Raw genomic sequence first — 15,942 nt, 5'->3', positions numbered from 1 at the left:
ACTGAGTGAGGTATACCGCCCAGATATCGCCCATTTAGCAACAAAATGGAAACTAAAGCCCACGTATCGCTCACTTATCGCCCAGCATTACTTTCGGCATATAGTTAACGGCGAGAATTAATAATACCGCCCCCCTACTTTCTTTTGCTGTAAAGATCAGAATGGGGAAACTAATGCCGATAATAACGCCGAGCGAAAAAAAGGCTGAGAAAAAGTTGCTCTCACCTGAACTAAACCCAGCGATACGGACACCATGTTGTAAATTGGAAGTCGGTTCATATAAAAGGCTGCTTCAACTTCTGGTGAGTTTTGATGTACTGTACAGTTCTTTTTAGGTGATTTGAACATCTGAACAAACATCTTATCATACTGTGGATGATTTGAATTTATTTTAGGTAGTAAAATTTATTGTTTGTGAACAATAAGTATAAAACTGATTGTTATTGTAATGGGGCCTGTCATTTCTCAGCCTGCTTGATGACTACGCACATGCTGCAGACTAGAGATGGCAGAAGGTACATTGAAGAGCATTATATACCCAATCAAAGAGGTGGCAGACTGAGGAGGAGGACGAGAACTTACACCCTATGCACTGACAAGGAGAAGCGATCTTATCTGAGACAATGTGCAACAAGGTTATGTGAAATAAAAAACATTTAATGAGAACATTTGTATAAAATCATAATTATAATTGCAAAAAACACCCCACTCTCATCCCACCCCGCAACAAATTGATAACATTTATATCATTCATAAAAATTTTCAAATTTTAAACAAAACGTCATAGTCAAAGAACAGAAATGCAAAAAAACAAGGTACCCACCCTCCTCCCTAACCTGCCAACAAAATAGCAACCACAACATAAAAATACTGTGAGCAATACAACACCTGTGGCCATGCACCTCACTTTCCTTCCGCGCCCCCCCCCTGCTTCTCCTCCCCACCTCTACCCCTTCCCCTTCCCCTCCTGACTCCAAGCCGCCTTGCCGAGGAGCTCCTCAGGCTGCTTCATTAGGGGGGATGGTGCACATCCACTGGTTGAACGGATATGGGAGAGGATAATCCCGAGGAGGGAACGGCCTCTGAGCCAGAAGCAAGACCTTCCTCCTGGCTCGCATGTGTCGTTGGCAATGGGGGTGCGGCACCTTGGGGTGCAGTGCCGTGCTCTGGGACCACTGGGAGCCCTCTGCCACCAGTATTCCTGGCTATCACCTCCAGGGTCTCCGCCATCCGCGACACGTACGTGGCGGACATGCTGGCCAGCTGTTGGGATATGCCCCCCATGGTCTGTTGGATCTGCTGACCTATCCCAACCCTCCTCCTGGACAAGTGCACCATGTCCCCGCTCAGATCTGCCGCTTGTGGAGCAGACCTGCTGCGTCGAACCAACCTCCGCGTGGTCGGCGCCGTCATGGAGACACCTCGGGTGCCCTGCGGCAAGGTGTTTGGGCTCGCTACCTCCACGGTGGAGGAAGGCATGGCCGCAGGAAAACTAGATGTAATCGGTGTCGAATGGATTATGGAGCTTGGCAATGCACGCTCCTCGAAGTCGGCACTGTCATCTGTGGAGAAGGCACCCTGCAGCTCCACAGGCGATAATCGGGGCTCCTCAGCATGAGATGGACGATCGTCCGGCGAGTCTGACCCCACGCTCCCACCTTCTGGGCTCGGTGGTGTTGCATGGGGCCACGCTGCTGGCTGAGCTACATAACATAAATGAGGTTATTAGAGGAGAAGGGGGTGATAGAGTCATTAGGTGATTCCAATGCTGCACACAGCATATGCAAGACAAAAACACCACCACTATCAAAATCATCACAGACATCACATTTCATGAGCATGAACAATTCTGCATTGCAATGATTCTCATGAGGCCATCATTATTTAGATAACACTTTTATCAATCATCTATCATATATTATTGTTCGGATATGAGTGGGTGTGGCATCTATTGACGTTGCATCACACAATGGTGTACACTTTACTCACGTGGCATCACATCAGGTTCTGCTGCTGCTTGCGTGGCGGACCGGGGGTGGCTCCCCACGAGTGCCAGCACCCCCTCCTCAATGTCGGTGAGCTCGCTGATAACTGGTGGCCCGTCACCCATTCGCCTCTGTTCGGCCCTATTCTTCTAAAGCTTCTTCTGTAAAAGGTAACACCAGCATGACATGGCATGAGATCATTGCATGAGATCATTGCTAGGTACTGTCACAGAGACTGATACAACACATAACCGACAAATGTAATCATGATTATTATAAAAAACATCATTATTTACCTAAAGACGTACACCGTCAACGCAGGCTTTGAGTAAAACATTCCTGCTATAAATGCAAGACATCACATCTGATTTTAATCACTCATTACACTTACAATTCAAATTATATCAATATATAAGTACATGTAAGTAAATGTAATACTTAATCTGGCGGTTCCGACAAGGTCGTTCCAGCGCTTGTGGCACTGGTTGCCCTCACGCACATCATTTGTCATGGGATTTAATAATGGGATTTAATAATGGGAAATGTGGAAATGGCTGAGACCTTAAACAATTATCTTGCTGCGGTCTTCACAGTGGAAGACACAAAAACCATGCCAAAAATTGCTGGTCACGGGAATGTGGGAAGGGAGGACCTTGAGACAATCATTATCACTAGGGGGGTAGTGCTGGACAGGCTAATGGGACTCAAGGTAGACAAGTCCACTGGTCCTGATGAAATGCATCCCAGGGTATTAAAAGAGATGGCAGAAGTTATAGCAGATGCTTTCGTTATAATCTACCAAAATTCTCTGGACTCTGGGGAGGTACCAGCGGATTGGAAAGCAGCTAATGTAACGCCTCTATTTAAAAAAGGGGGCAGACAAAAGGCAGGTAACTATAGGCCGATTAGTTTAACATCTGTAGTGGGGAAAATGCTTGAAGCTATCATTAAGGAAGAAATAGCGGGACATCTAGATAGGAATAGTGCAAGAGATTGAGATAGGTTAAGCGAATGGGCTAAGGTTTGGCAGATGGAATACGATGTCGGAAAATGTGAGGTCATCCACCTTGGAAAAAAAAACAGTAAAAGGGAATATTATTTGAATGGGGAGAAATTACAACATGCTGCGGTGCAGAGGGACCTGGGGGTCCTTGTGCATGAATCCCAAAAAGTTAGTTAGCAGGTGCAGCAGGGAATCAGGAAGCAGACTAGGCCCAGCGGCAGCGAGAGGCCGCGGCACTCCGAGAAGCAGGAGTGCGTGGCGTTGGTGAGGCCTATAAAGGCCCAGCAGCAGCGAGATGCGTACTTGTGCAGCTGCAGCGGGGAGAGAAGGCAAAAAAGAAGTAGAAAGAAATGAAAAGGTGACGTCACAGCCAAGGGGGTAAGTGATTGGCTGGTGATTGGTGAGTAGCTTTCCTTTTTCTTTTTTATATCAGTAAGTAACCTGTTAACATTGTTGTTGCCAATTCAAGGGTATCTAAGGGTTAAGTCATGGCAGGAGAGCTCGGTCACATGATATGCTCCTCCTGTACCATGTGGGAACTCAGGGACACTTCTGGTGTCCCTGACGACTACATGTGCGGGAAGTGTATCCGCCTCCAGCTCCTGACGGACCACGTTGCGGAATTGGAGCTGAGAGTGGATTCACTCTGGAGCATCCACGATGCTGAGAATGACGTGAATAGCACGTGTAGCGAGTTGGTCTTACCGCAGGTGAAGGGTCCACAGCCAGATAGGGAATGGAAGACCAGCAGGAAGAGCAGTGCAAGGAAGGTAGTGCAGGGGTCCCCTGCGGTCATCCCCCTGCAAAACAGATACACTGCTTTGAGTACAGTTGAGGGGGATGACTCATCAAGTTCATGGCACCGTGGCTGGCTCTGTTGCACAGGATGGCAGGAAAAAGAGTGAGAGAGTGATAGTGATAGGGTATTCAATTGTAAGGGGAATAGAAAGGCGTTTCTGTGGCCGCAACCGAGAATCCAGGATGGTATGTTGCCTCCCTGGTGCAAGGGTCAAGGATGTCTCGAAGCGGGTGCAGGACATTCAAAAAAGGGAGGGTGAACAGCCAGTTGTCGTGGTGTACATTGGTATAAACGACATAGGTAAAAAAAGGGATGAGGTCCTACGAGACGAATTTAAGGAGCTAGGAGCTAAATTAAAAAGTAAGACCTCAAAAGTAATAATCTCGGGATTGCTACCAGTGCCACATGCTCGTCAGAGTAGGAATCGCAGGATAGCTCAGATGAATACATGGCTTGAGCAGTGGTGCAGCAGGGAGGGATTCAAATTCCTGGGGCATTGGAAATGGTTCTGGGGGAGGTGGGACCAGTACAGACCGGACGGTCTGCACCTGGGCAGGACTGGAACCAATGTCCTAGGGGGAGTGTTTGCTAGTGCTGTTGGGGAAGAGATAAACTATTATGGCAGGGGGATGGAACCAATGCAGGGAGACAGAGGGAAACAAAAAGGAGACAAAAGCAAAAGACAGAAAGGAGATGAGTAAAAGTGGAGGGCAGAGAAACCCAAGGCAAAAAACAAAAAGGGCTACTGAATATAAAGGGGCTGCAGGAGGGGTCAAAACTAAAAATCATGGTTTAAAAACTAGGATTAAAACACTCTACCTAAATGCACGCAGCATTTGAAATAAAGTAAATGAGTTGACGGCACAAATCATTTCAAATGGGTATGATTTGGTGGCCATTACAGAAACATGGTTGCAGGGTGGCCAAACTGGGAGTTAAACATACAGAGGTATCTGACGATTCGGAAAGATAGACAAGAAGGGAAAGGAGGTGGGGTAGCTCTGTTAATAAAGGAAGATATCAGGGCAGTTGTGAGAGACGATATTGGCTCTAATGAACAAAATGTTGAATCATTGTGGGGGGAGATAAGAGATAGTAAGGGGAAAAAGTCACTGGTGGGCGTAGCTTATACGCCCCCAAATAATAACTTCACGGTGGGGCAGGCAATAATCAAGGGAATAATGGAGGCATGTGAAAAAGGAACGGCAGTAATCATGGGGGATTTTAACCTACATATCGATTGGTCAACTCAAATCGCATGGGGTAGCCTGGAAGAGGAATTCATAGAATGCATACGGGATTGTTTCTTAGAACAGTATGTAACAGAACCTACAAGGGAGCAAGCTATCTTAGATCTGGTCCTGTGCAATGAGACAGGAAAAATAAACGAACTCCTAGTAAAAGATCCTCTCGGAATGAGTGATCACAGTATGGTTGAATTTGTAATACAGATTGAGGGTGAGGAAGTTGTGCCAGAAATGAGCGTACTATGGTTAAACAAATGGGACTACAGTGGGATGAGGGCAGAGTTGGCTAAAGTAGACTGGAAACACAGACTAAATGGTGGCACAATTGAGGAACAGTGGAGGACTTTTAAGGAGCTCTTTCATAGTGCGCAACAAAAATATATTTCAGTGAAAAAGAAGGGCGGTAAGAGAAGGGATAACCAGCCATGGATAACCAAGGAAATAAAGGAGAGTATCAAATCAAAGACCAATGCGTATAAGGTGGCCAAGGTTAGTGGGAAACTAGAGGATTGGGACAATTTTAAACAACAGGAAAGAATGACTAAAAAAGCAATAAAGAAAGGAAAGATAGATTATGAAGGTAAACTTGCGCAAAACATAAAAACAGATAGTAAAAGCTTTTACAGATATATAAAATGGAAACGAGTGACTAAAGTAAATGTTGGTCTCTTAGAAGATGAGAAGGGGGATTTAATAATGGGAAATGTGGAAATGGCTGAGACCTTAAACAATTATTTTGCTTCGGTCTTCGCAGTGGAAGACACAAAAACCATGCCAAAAATTGCTGGTCACAGGAATGTGGGAAGGGAGGACCTTGAGACAATCACTATCACTAGTGAGGGTAGTGCTGGACAGGCTAATGGGACTCAAGGTAGACAAGTCCCCTGGTCTTGATGAAATGCATCCCAGGGTATTAAAAGAGATGGCGGAAGTTACAGCAGATGCATTCGTTATAATCTACCAAAATTCTCTGGACTCTGGGGAGGTACCAGCGGATTGCAAAGCAGCTAACATAACGCCTCTGTTTAAAAAAGGGGGCAGACAAAAGGCAGGTAACTATAGGCCGGTTAGTTTAACATCTGTAGTGGGGAAAGTGCTTGAAACTCTCATTAAGGAAGAAATAGCGGGACAACTAGATAGGAATAGTGTAATCGAGCAGACGCAGCATGGATTCATGAAGGGGAAATCATGTTTAACTAATTTACTGGAATTCTTTGAGGATATAACGAGCATGGTGGATAGAGGTGTACCAATGAATGTGGTGTATTTCGATTTCCAAAAGGCATTCGATAAGGTGCCACACAAAAGGTTACTGCAGAAGATAGAGGTATGCGGAGTCAGAGGAAATGTATTAGCATGGATAGAGAATTGGCTGGCGAACAGAAAGCAAAGAGTCGGGATAAATGGGTCCTTTTCGGGTTGGAAATCGGTGGTCAGTGGTGTGCCACAGGGATCGGTGCGGGGACCACAACTGTTTACAATATACATAGATGACCTGGAAGAGGGGACAGAGTGTAGTGTAACAAAATTTGCAGATGGCACAAAGATTAGTGGGAAAGCGGGTTGTGTAGAGGACACAGAGAGGCTGCAAAGTGATTTGGATAGGTTAAGCGAATGGGCTAAGGTTTGGCAGATGGAATACAATGTTGGAAAGTGTGAGGTCAACCACCTTGGGAAAAAAAAACAGTAAAAGGGAATATTATTTGAATGGGGAGAAATTACAACATGCTGAGGTGCAGAGGGCCCTGGGGGTCCTTGTGCATGGATCCCAAAAAGTTAGTTTGCATGTGCAGCAGGTAATCAGGAAGGCGAATGGAATGTTGGCCTTCATTGCGAGATGGATGGAGTACAAAAGCAGGGAGGTCCTGTTGCAACTTAGGTTTTTGGTAAGGCCGCACCTGGAGTACTGCGTGCAGTTTTGGTCATCTTACTTAAGGAAGGATATACTGGCTTTGTAGGGGGTACAGAGATGATTCACTAGGCTGATTCCGGAGATGAGGGGGTTACCTTATGATGAGAGATTGAATAGACTGGGTCTTTACTCGTTGGAGTTCAGAAAGATGAGGGGTGATCTTATAGAAACATTTAAAATCATGAAAGGGATAGACAAGATAGAGGCAGAGAGGTTGTGTCCACTGGTAGAGGAGACTAGAACTAGGGGGCACAGCCTCAAAACATGGGGGAGCCAATTTAAAACCGAGTTGAGAAGGAATTTCTTCTCCCAGAGGGTTGTGAATCTGTGGAATTCTGTGACCAAGGAAGCAGTTGAGGCTAGCTCATTGAATGTATTCAAGTCACAGATAGATAGATTTTCAACCAATAAGGGAATTAAGGGTTATGGGGAGAGGACGGGTAAGTGGAGCTGAATCCACGGCCAGAGCAGCCATGATCGTATTGAATGGTGGAGCAGGCTCGAGGGGCTTGATGGCCTACTCCTGTTCCTAATTCTTATGTTGTCATTATGTAGACGCAACATGAAGGGGAAATCATGTTTAACGAATTTACTGGAATTCTTTGAGGATATAACGAGCATGGTGGATAGAGGTGTACCGATGGATGTGATGTATTTAGATTTCCAAAAGGCATTCGATAAGTGCCTCACAAAAGGTTACTGCAGAAGATAAAGGTACGCGGAGTCAGAGGAAATGTATTAGCTTGGATAGAGAAATGGCTGGCTAACAGAAAGCAGAGAGTCGGGATAAATGGGTCCTTTTCAGGTTGGAAATCAATGGTCAGTGGTGTGCCACAGGGATCGGTGCTGGGACCACAACTGTTTACAATATACATAGATGACCTGGAAGAGGGGACAGAGTGTAGTGTAACAAAATTTGCAGATGACACAAAGATTAGTGGGAAAAGGGGTTGTGTAGAGGACACAGAGAGGCTGCAAAGAGATTTAGATAGGTTAAGCGAATGGGCTAAGGTTTGGCAGATGGAATACAATGTCGGAAAATGTGAGGTCATCCACCTTGGAAAAAAAATCATTAAAAGGGAATATTATTTGAATGGGGAGAATTACAACATGCTGCGGTGCAGAGGGACCTGGGGGTCCTTGTGCATGAATCCCAAAAAGTTAGTTTGCAGGTGCAGCAGGTAATCAGGAAGGCGAATGGCATGTTGGCCTTCATTGCGAGAGGGATGGAGTACAAAAGCAGGGAGGTCCTGCTGCAACTATACAGGGTATTGATGAGGCCGCACCTGGAGTACTGCGTGCAGTTTTGGTCACCTTACTTAAGGAAGGATATACTAGCTTTGAAGGGGGTACAGAGTCGATTCACAGAGGCTGATTCCGGAGATGAGGGGGTTACCTTAATGTGATAGATTGAGTAGACTGGGTCTTTACTTGGAGTTCAGAAGGATGAGGGGTGATCTTATAGAAACATTTAAAATAATGAAAGGGATAGACAAGATAGAGGCAGAGAGATTGTTTCCACTGGTCGGGGAGACTAGAACTAGGGGGCACAGCCTCAAAATAAGGGGGAGCCAATTTAAAACCGAGTTGAGAAGGAATTTCTTCTCCCAGAGGGTTGTGAATCTGTGGAATTCTCTGCCCAAGGAAGCAGTTGAGGCTAGCTCATTGAATGTATTCAAGTCACAGATAGATAGATTTTTAACCAATGAGGGAATTAAGGGTCATGGGAAGCGGGTGGGTAAGTGGAACTGAGTCCACGGTCAGATCAGCCATGATCTTGTTGAATGGCGGAGCAGGCTCGAGGGGCTAGATGGCCTACTCCTGTTCCTAATTCTTATGTTCTTATTATGTTCTTACGGCTAAGGGGATCAAGGGCCATGGAGAGAAAGCAGGAAATGGGTGCTGAGAGAATGACCAGCCATGATCTTGTTGAATGGCGGTGCATGCTCGAAGGGCCGAATGGCCTACTCCTGCACCTATTTTCTATGTTTCTATGTTTCTATGTCACCGGCGAGACCACCTCGGCTATGTTGGCCCATATCTTCTGGCAAACCTTTGGGGTGAGCTTCCCACGCCCACCCTGGGTCAATTGACCCCAGCGTGACCCCACCTCCTGCAGGAGGGAGGCATTTGCCTCATCGAAGAATCTCCGAGCTCGGTATCGTCTTCCCAATAGTTCTTCTCCCACCTCACTGCTTTCGCCAGCGCCCTCAGTCTCCACAGCGTGCTGTGTCGCCTCCTCCATCCCTTCCATTGTTACTATATTTTTTTCCCCAAAACTCCGTGGGAACAACATTATTTGTGCTCACAAGTCTTTTTGCTGCTACCTCCCAAAACAGCCAAACAACCACACAACACACCCACACATGCTTTCAGTCCCTCTCTGCTCCCTCTCTCTCTCTCTCCTCTTCTGCACATGTATTGTTAACCCCTGACCTGAAACACGGGAAACATCCATTGCCATGGTATTGTTATAGACGCCGACAGTTTACGGCAGAAGGTCAAAAAAATTAACGCTCACTCCCATTTCACAACGCTCATGATAACTAACGGCCATTTTATAAAATGGAAAGTTGGGGCTTTGAAATTGGGTGATAATCCGCCGATCTCAAAACCCATATTAATTGCCAATGCTGGAAATAATACCCATTTTGGGAGATCTGCATAAAAGTGGAAAGTCTAACCCTCGGACTCTGAAGGCTGACTTCTGCTGAAACAACAAGAAAGCTTCAGTGACCAGTGAGAACAAGCAACCGACTCAGAATGTGTACAATAGCAAATTAATGTAATTAAGGGCTAGCCATCCTAGACTGGGTGTTGTGTAATGAGAAAGGACTAATTAGCAATCTTGTTGTGCGAGGCCCCCTGGGGGGGAGTGACCATAATATGCTAGAATTCTTTATTAAGATGGAGAGTGACGCAGTTAATTCAGAGACTAGGGTCCTGAACTTAAGGAAAGATAACTTCGATGGTATGGCTAGAATAGACTGGCAAATGATACTTAAAGGGTTGATGGTGGGTAGGCAATGGCAAACATTTAAAGATCACATGGATGAACTTCAACAATTGTACATCCCTGTCTGGAGTAAAAATAAACCAGGGAAGATGGCTCAACCGTGGCTAACAAGGGAAATTAAGGATAGTGTTAAATCCAAGGAAGAGGCATATAAATTGGCCAGAAAAAGCAACAAACCTGAGGACTGGAAGAAATTTGTAATACAGCAGAGGAGGACAAAGGATTTAATTAGGAGGGAGAAAATAGAGTATGAGAGGAAGCTTGCAGGGAACATAAAAACTGACTGCAAAAGCTTCTATAGATACATGAAGAGAAAAAGATTAGTGAAGACAAACGTAGGTCCCTTGCAGTCAGATTCAGGTGAATTAATAATGGGAAACAAAGAAATGGCAGACCAGTTGAACAAATACTTTGGTTCTGTCTTCACGAAGGAAGACACAAATAACCTAGGAGACCGAGGGGCTAGTGAGAAGGAGGAACTGAAGGATATCCTTATTAGGCGGGAAATTGCGTCAGGGAAATTGATGGGATTGAAGGCCGATAAATCCCCGGGGCCTGATAGTCTGCATCCCAGAATACTTAAGGAAGTGGCCCTAGAAATAGTGGATATATTGGTGATCATTTTCCAACAGTCTATCAACTCTGGATCAGTTCCTATGGACTGGAGGGTAGCTAATGTAACACTACTTTTTAAAAAAGGAGCGAGAGAGAAAATGGATAATTATAGACTGGTTCGCCTGACATCAGTAGTGGGGAAAATGCTGGAATCAATTATTAAAGATGAATTAACAGCGCATTTGGAAAGCAGTGACAGGATCGGTCCAAGTCAGCATGGATTTATGAAAGGGAAATCATGCTTGACAAATCTTTTAGAATTCTTTGAAGATGTAACTCGTAGAGTGGACAAGGGAGAACCAGTGGATGTGGTGTATTTGGACTTTCAAAATGCTTTTGACAAGGTCCCACACAAGAGATTGGTGTGCAAAATTAAAGTACATGGTACTGGGAGTAATATACTGACGTGGATAGAGAACTGGTTGGCAGACAGGAAGCAGAGAGTCGGGATAAACGGGTCCTTTGTAGAATGGCAGGCAGTGACTAGTGGGGTGCCGCAGGGCTCAGTCCTGGGACCCCAGCTATTTACAATATACATTAATGATTTGGATGAAGGAATTGAGTGCAACATCTCTAAGTTTGCAGATGACATTAAACTGGGTGGCGATGTGAGCTGTGAGAAGGATGCTAAGAGGCTGCAGGGTGACTTGGACAGATTAGGTTAATGGGCAAATGCACGGTAGATGCAGTATAATGTGGATAAATGTGAGGTTATCCACTTTGGGAGCAAAAACACAAAGGCAGAGTATTATCTGAATGGTGGCAGATTAGGAAAAGGGGAGGTGCAAAGAGACCTGGGTGACATGGTACATCAGTCAATGAAAGTTGGCATGCAGGTACAGCAGGCGGTGAAGAAGCCAAACGGTATGTTGGCCTTCATAGCTCGGGGATTTGAGTATAGGAGCAGGGAGGTCTTACTGCAGTTGTACAGGGCCTTGGTGAGGCCTCACCTGGAATATTGTGTTCAGTTTTGGTCTCCTAATCTGAGGAAGGACATTCTTGCTATTGAGGGAGTGCAGCGAAGGTTCACCAGACTGATTCCCGGGATGGCAGGACTGACATATGAGGAGAGACTGGATCGACTGGGCCTTTATTCACTGGAGTTGAGAAAGATGAGAGGGGATCTCATAGTAACATAAGATTCTGACGGGACTGGACAGGTTAGATGCAGGAAGGATGTCCCCGATGTTGGAGAAGTCCAGAACTAGGGGACACAGTCTAAGGATAAGGGGTAGGCCATTTAGTACTGAGATGAGGAGAAACTTCTTCACTCAGAGAGTTGTTAACCTGTGGAATTCCCTACTGCAGAGAGTTGTTGATCCCAGTTCATTGAATATATTCAAGAGGAGTTAGATATGGTCCTTACGGCTAAAGAGATCAAGGGGTATGGAGAGAAAGCAGGAAAGGGATACTGAGGGAATGATCAGCCATGATCTTATTGAATGGTGGTGCAGGCTCGATAGGCCGAATGGCCTACTCCTGCATCTATTTTCTATGTTTCTATGTTTCTATGTATTCATACCCGTCTTTCAGATAAGACATTAAACAGAGGCCTCGTCTGCTTTCTCAGGTGGACATAAAAGATCTCATGGCACGATTTCGAAGAAGAGCAGGGGAGTTATCCACGGTGCCCTGGTCAATATTTATCCCTCAATCACCATAACAAAAATAGATTATCTGGTCACTATCGCACTGCTGTTTGTGGGAGCTTGCTTGTGCTCAAATCGGCTGCCGCATTTCCCACATTACGACAGTGACTGCACTCCAAAAGTACATCATTGGTTGTAAAGCGCTTTGAGACGTCCGATGGTCCTGAAAGGTGCTATATAAATCTAAGTCCTTCCTTTTCTTTTATTCTTAGATAAGCCTTAATCGACAGACCAGGACAATTGATTGGAGACTGTAAAGCCTGTCCATCATTGCTTCATTCGAAACTTGAAAACAAAATAAAAATTGAACAGTCATGGAAACCCCTTGGGATAAGTCAATATCTGGAGCCGCAGGCACTTCAATTGTGATATTCTGCTGAGACAAAGCAGTAGCTCAGTTAATCAGTCAGTCAATCAATCAGTTACTTGGACAGGCAAGTGGTGTAAATTAGTTCTGCAGTATGGACTTTTTCGTCTCTATCACACCAGTACTGAACAACTCAGAACGTTTTTCCACAGAGGTAAGTACTCTACTGTTACTCCTGGGGCAAAGATAGCAATAGCCTCTTTAAGATGGATTCAGAGCTGAGGCATGCTTCATGCAATGGGGGTAATTTTGGTTTTGTGCAGCAATGTAAAACGGGTGATAGCGAATCAGCAGTTCGTTTTACACCTCTCTTGATTTTAATTTTCATCCACTTCAAGTAATAGAAATAAAAATTGGGTGTGATGTAAAATGGACTGCTAATTCACATTCATTTTACACGATTGCACAAAGTCAAAATTACACGAAATATGTTTAACGCAAATTGAAATGATTGACAGTGGGTCGGGACCCCGGTGTCAGGCTGCCTCCACACTAGTCTCCCAGGCGTCGGGTCTGTCAACGCTGAACAGATCTGACACCAAGCGGTGGGGGAAGCAAGTTAGATTATTAAGAGCTTGTTAACAGGCATGTAAAAACTATTTTAAGCTCAACTTTAGATTTTAAGAGTTTGTCAACGGCTTTCCCGCTGCTCGGGGATCACGTCAGGTAAGGAGATCGGTCTTAGAACATACATAAGAAATAGAAGCAGGAGTAGGTCGTTTGGCCCCTTGGGCCTGCTCTGTCATTCAATAAGATCAAGGCTGCTCTGATCTTGGCCTCAACTCCACTTCCCTGCCCGCTCCCCAGAACCCTTGACTCCCTTATCATTCAAAAATCTGTCTATCTCCATCTTAAATATACACAGCCTCCACAGCTCCCTGGGGCAGAGAATTCCACAGATTCATGACTCTCTGAGAGAATAAATACCTCCTCATTTCTGTTTTAAATGGGCAGCGCCTTATTCTGAGACTATGTCCCCTAGTTCTAGATTCCCCCATGAGGGGAAACATCCTCTCTGCATCTAACCTGTCAAACCCCTCATAATCTTATATGTTTCAATAAGATCACCTCTCATTCTTCTAAACACATAATGAGTATAGGTGCAACCTGCTCAACCTTTTTTCATAAGACAACCCTTCATCTCAGGAATCAACCGAGTGAACCTTCTCTGAACTGCCTCCAATGGAAGTATAACCCTCCTTAAATAAGGAGACCAAAACTGTACGCAGTACTCGAGGTGTGGTCTCACCAAAGCCCTATACCGTTGTAGCAAGACATCCCTACTTTTATACTCCATTCCCCTTGCAATAAAGGCCAACATTCCATTTGCCTCAGTGCCTTTGAAAAAATCTCACCTTGGTCCTCAGAATCCTATCACAATCAACCGCAATATCAGCATCACCAGGCACACCAGCAGCACCACCAACAACACTAGCCTTCTCCACAATCAAGGGATGCTGCACAGGACAGAGGGCATCAGCATCCGACCACAGTGTTGCCCGGGACACCAGGGATGGCCGGATATAAAAGGGGTCAGAGGGTCTAGTAAGGAGGGGGAACTGAAGGAAATCTTTATTAGTCGGGAAATTGTGTTGGGGAAATTGATGGGATTGAAGGCCGATAAATCCCCAGGGCCTGATGGACTGCATCCCAGAGTACTTAAGGAGGTGGCCTTGGAAATAGCGGATGCATTGACAGTCATTTTCCAACATTCATTGACTCTGGATCAGTTCCTATGGAGTGGAGGGTAGCCAATGTAACCCCACTTTTTAAAAAAGGAGGGAGAGAGAAAACAGGGAATTATAGACCGGTCAGCCTGACCTCAGTAGTGGGTAAAATGATGGAATCAATTATTAAGGATGTCATAGCAGTGCATCTGGAAAATGGTGACATGATAGGTCCAAGTCAGCATGGATTTGTGAAAGGGAAATCATGCTTGACAAATCTTCTGGAATTTTTTGAGGATGTTTCCAGTAAAGTGGACAAAGGAGAACCAGTTGATGTGGTATATTTGGACTTTCAGAAGGCTTTCGACAAGGTCCCACACAAGAGATTAATGTGCAAAGTTAAAGCACATGGGATTGGGGGTAGTGTGCTGACGTGGATTGAGAACTGGTTGTCAGACAGGAAGCAAAGAGTAGGAGTAAACGGGTACTTTTCAGAATGGCAGGCAGTGACTAGTGGGGTGCCGCAAGGTTCTGTGCTGGGGCCCCAGCTGTTTACATTGTACATTAATGATTTAGACGAGGGGATTAAATGCAGTATCTCCAAATTTGCGGATGACACTAAGTTGGGTGGCAGTGTGAGCTGCAAGGAGGATGCTATTAGGCTGAGAGTGACTTGGATAGGTTAGGTGAGTGGGCAAATGCATGGCAGATGAAGTATAATGTGGATAAATGTGAGGTTATCCACTTTGGTGGTAAAAACAGAGAGACAGACTATTATCTGAATGGTGACAGATTAGGAAAAGGGAAGGTGCAACGAGACTTGGGTGTCATGGTACATCAGTCATTGAAGGTTAGCATGCAGGTACAGCAGGCGGTTAAGAAAGCAAATGGCATGTTGGCCTTCATAGCGAGGGGATTTGAATACAGGGGCAGGGAGGTGTTGCTACAGTTGTACAGGGCCTTGGTGAGGCCACACCTGGAGTATTGTGTACAGTTTTGGTCTCCTAACTTGAGGAAGGACATTCTTGCTATTGAGGGAGTGCAGCGAAGATTCACCAGACTGATTCCCGGGATGGCGGGACTGACCTATCAAGAAAGACTGGATCAACTGGGCTTGTATTCACTGGAGTTCAGAAGAATGAGAGGGGACCTCATAGAAACGTTTAAAATTCTGACGGGTTTAGACAGGTTAGATGCAGGAAGAATGTTCCCAATGTTGGGGAAGTCCAGAACCAGGGGTCACAGTCTGAGGATAAGGGGTAAGCCATTTAGGACCGAGATGAGGAGAAACTTCTTCACCCAGAGAGTGGTGAACCTGTGGAATTCTCTACCACAGAAAGTAGTTGAGGCCAATTCACTAAATATATTCAAAAGGGAGTTAGATGAAGTCCTTACTACTCGGGGGATCAAGGGTTATGGCGAGAAAGCAGGAAGGGGGTACTGAAGTTTCATGTTCAGCCATGAACTCATTGAATGGCGGTGCAGGCTAGAAGGGCTGAATGGCCTGCTCCTGCACCTATTTTCTATGTTTCTATGTTTCTATATTGGTCAGAATTACTTCAATTGTGTGTGACCGTAATCAGCGAATTATGCAGGTCAATGCCTGGTATCCTGGCATCAGTCATGAAGCCTTCATTCTGTGACAGCCCACTGTGCTATCTGCATTTGAGCCACTACAGCAA

This window comes from Pristiophorus japonicus, chromosome 1 (assembly GCF_044704955.1).
Source record: "Pristiophorus japonicus isolate sPriJap1 chromosome 1, sPriJap1.hap1, whole genome shotgun sequence".
Taxonomy (NCBI): Eukaryota; Metazoa; Chordata; class Chondrichthyes; family Pristiophoridae; genus Pristiophorus; species Pristiophorus japonicus.
Note: the sequence above shows the minus strand (reverse complement) of the source record.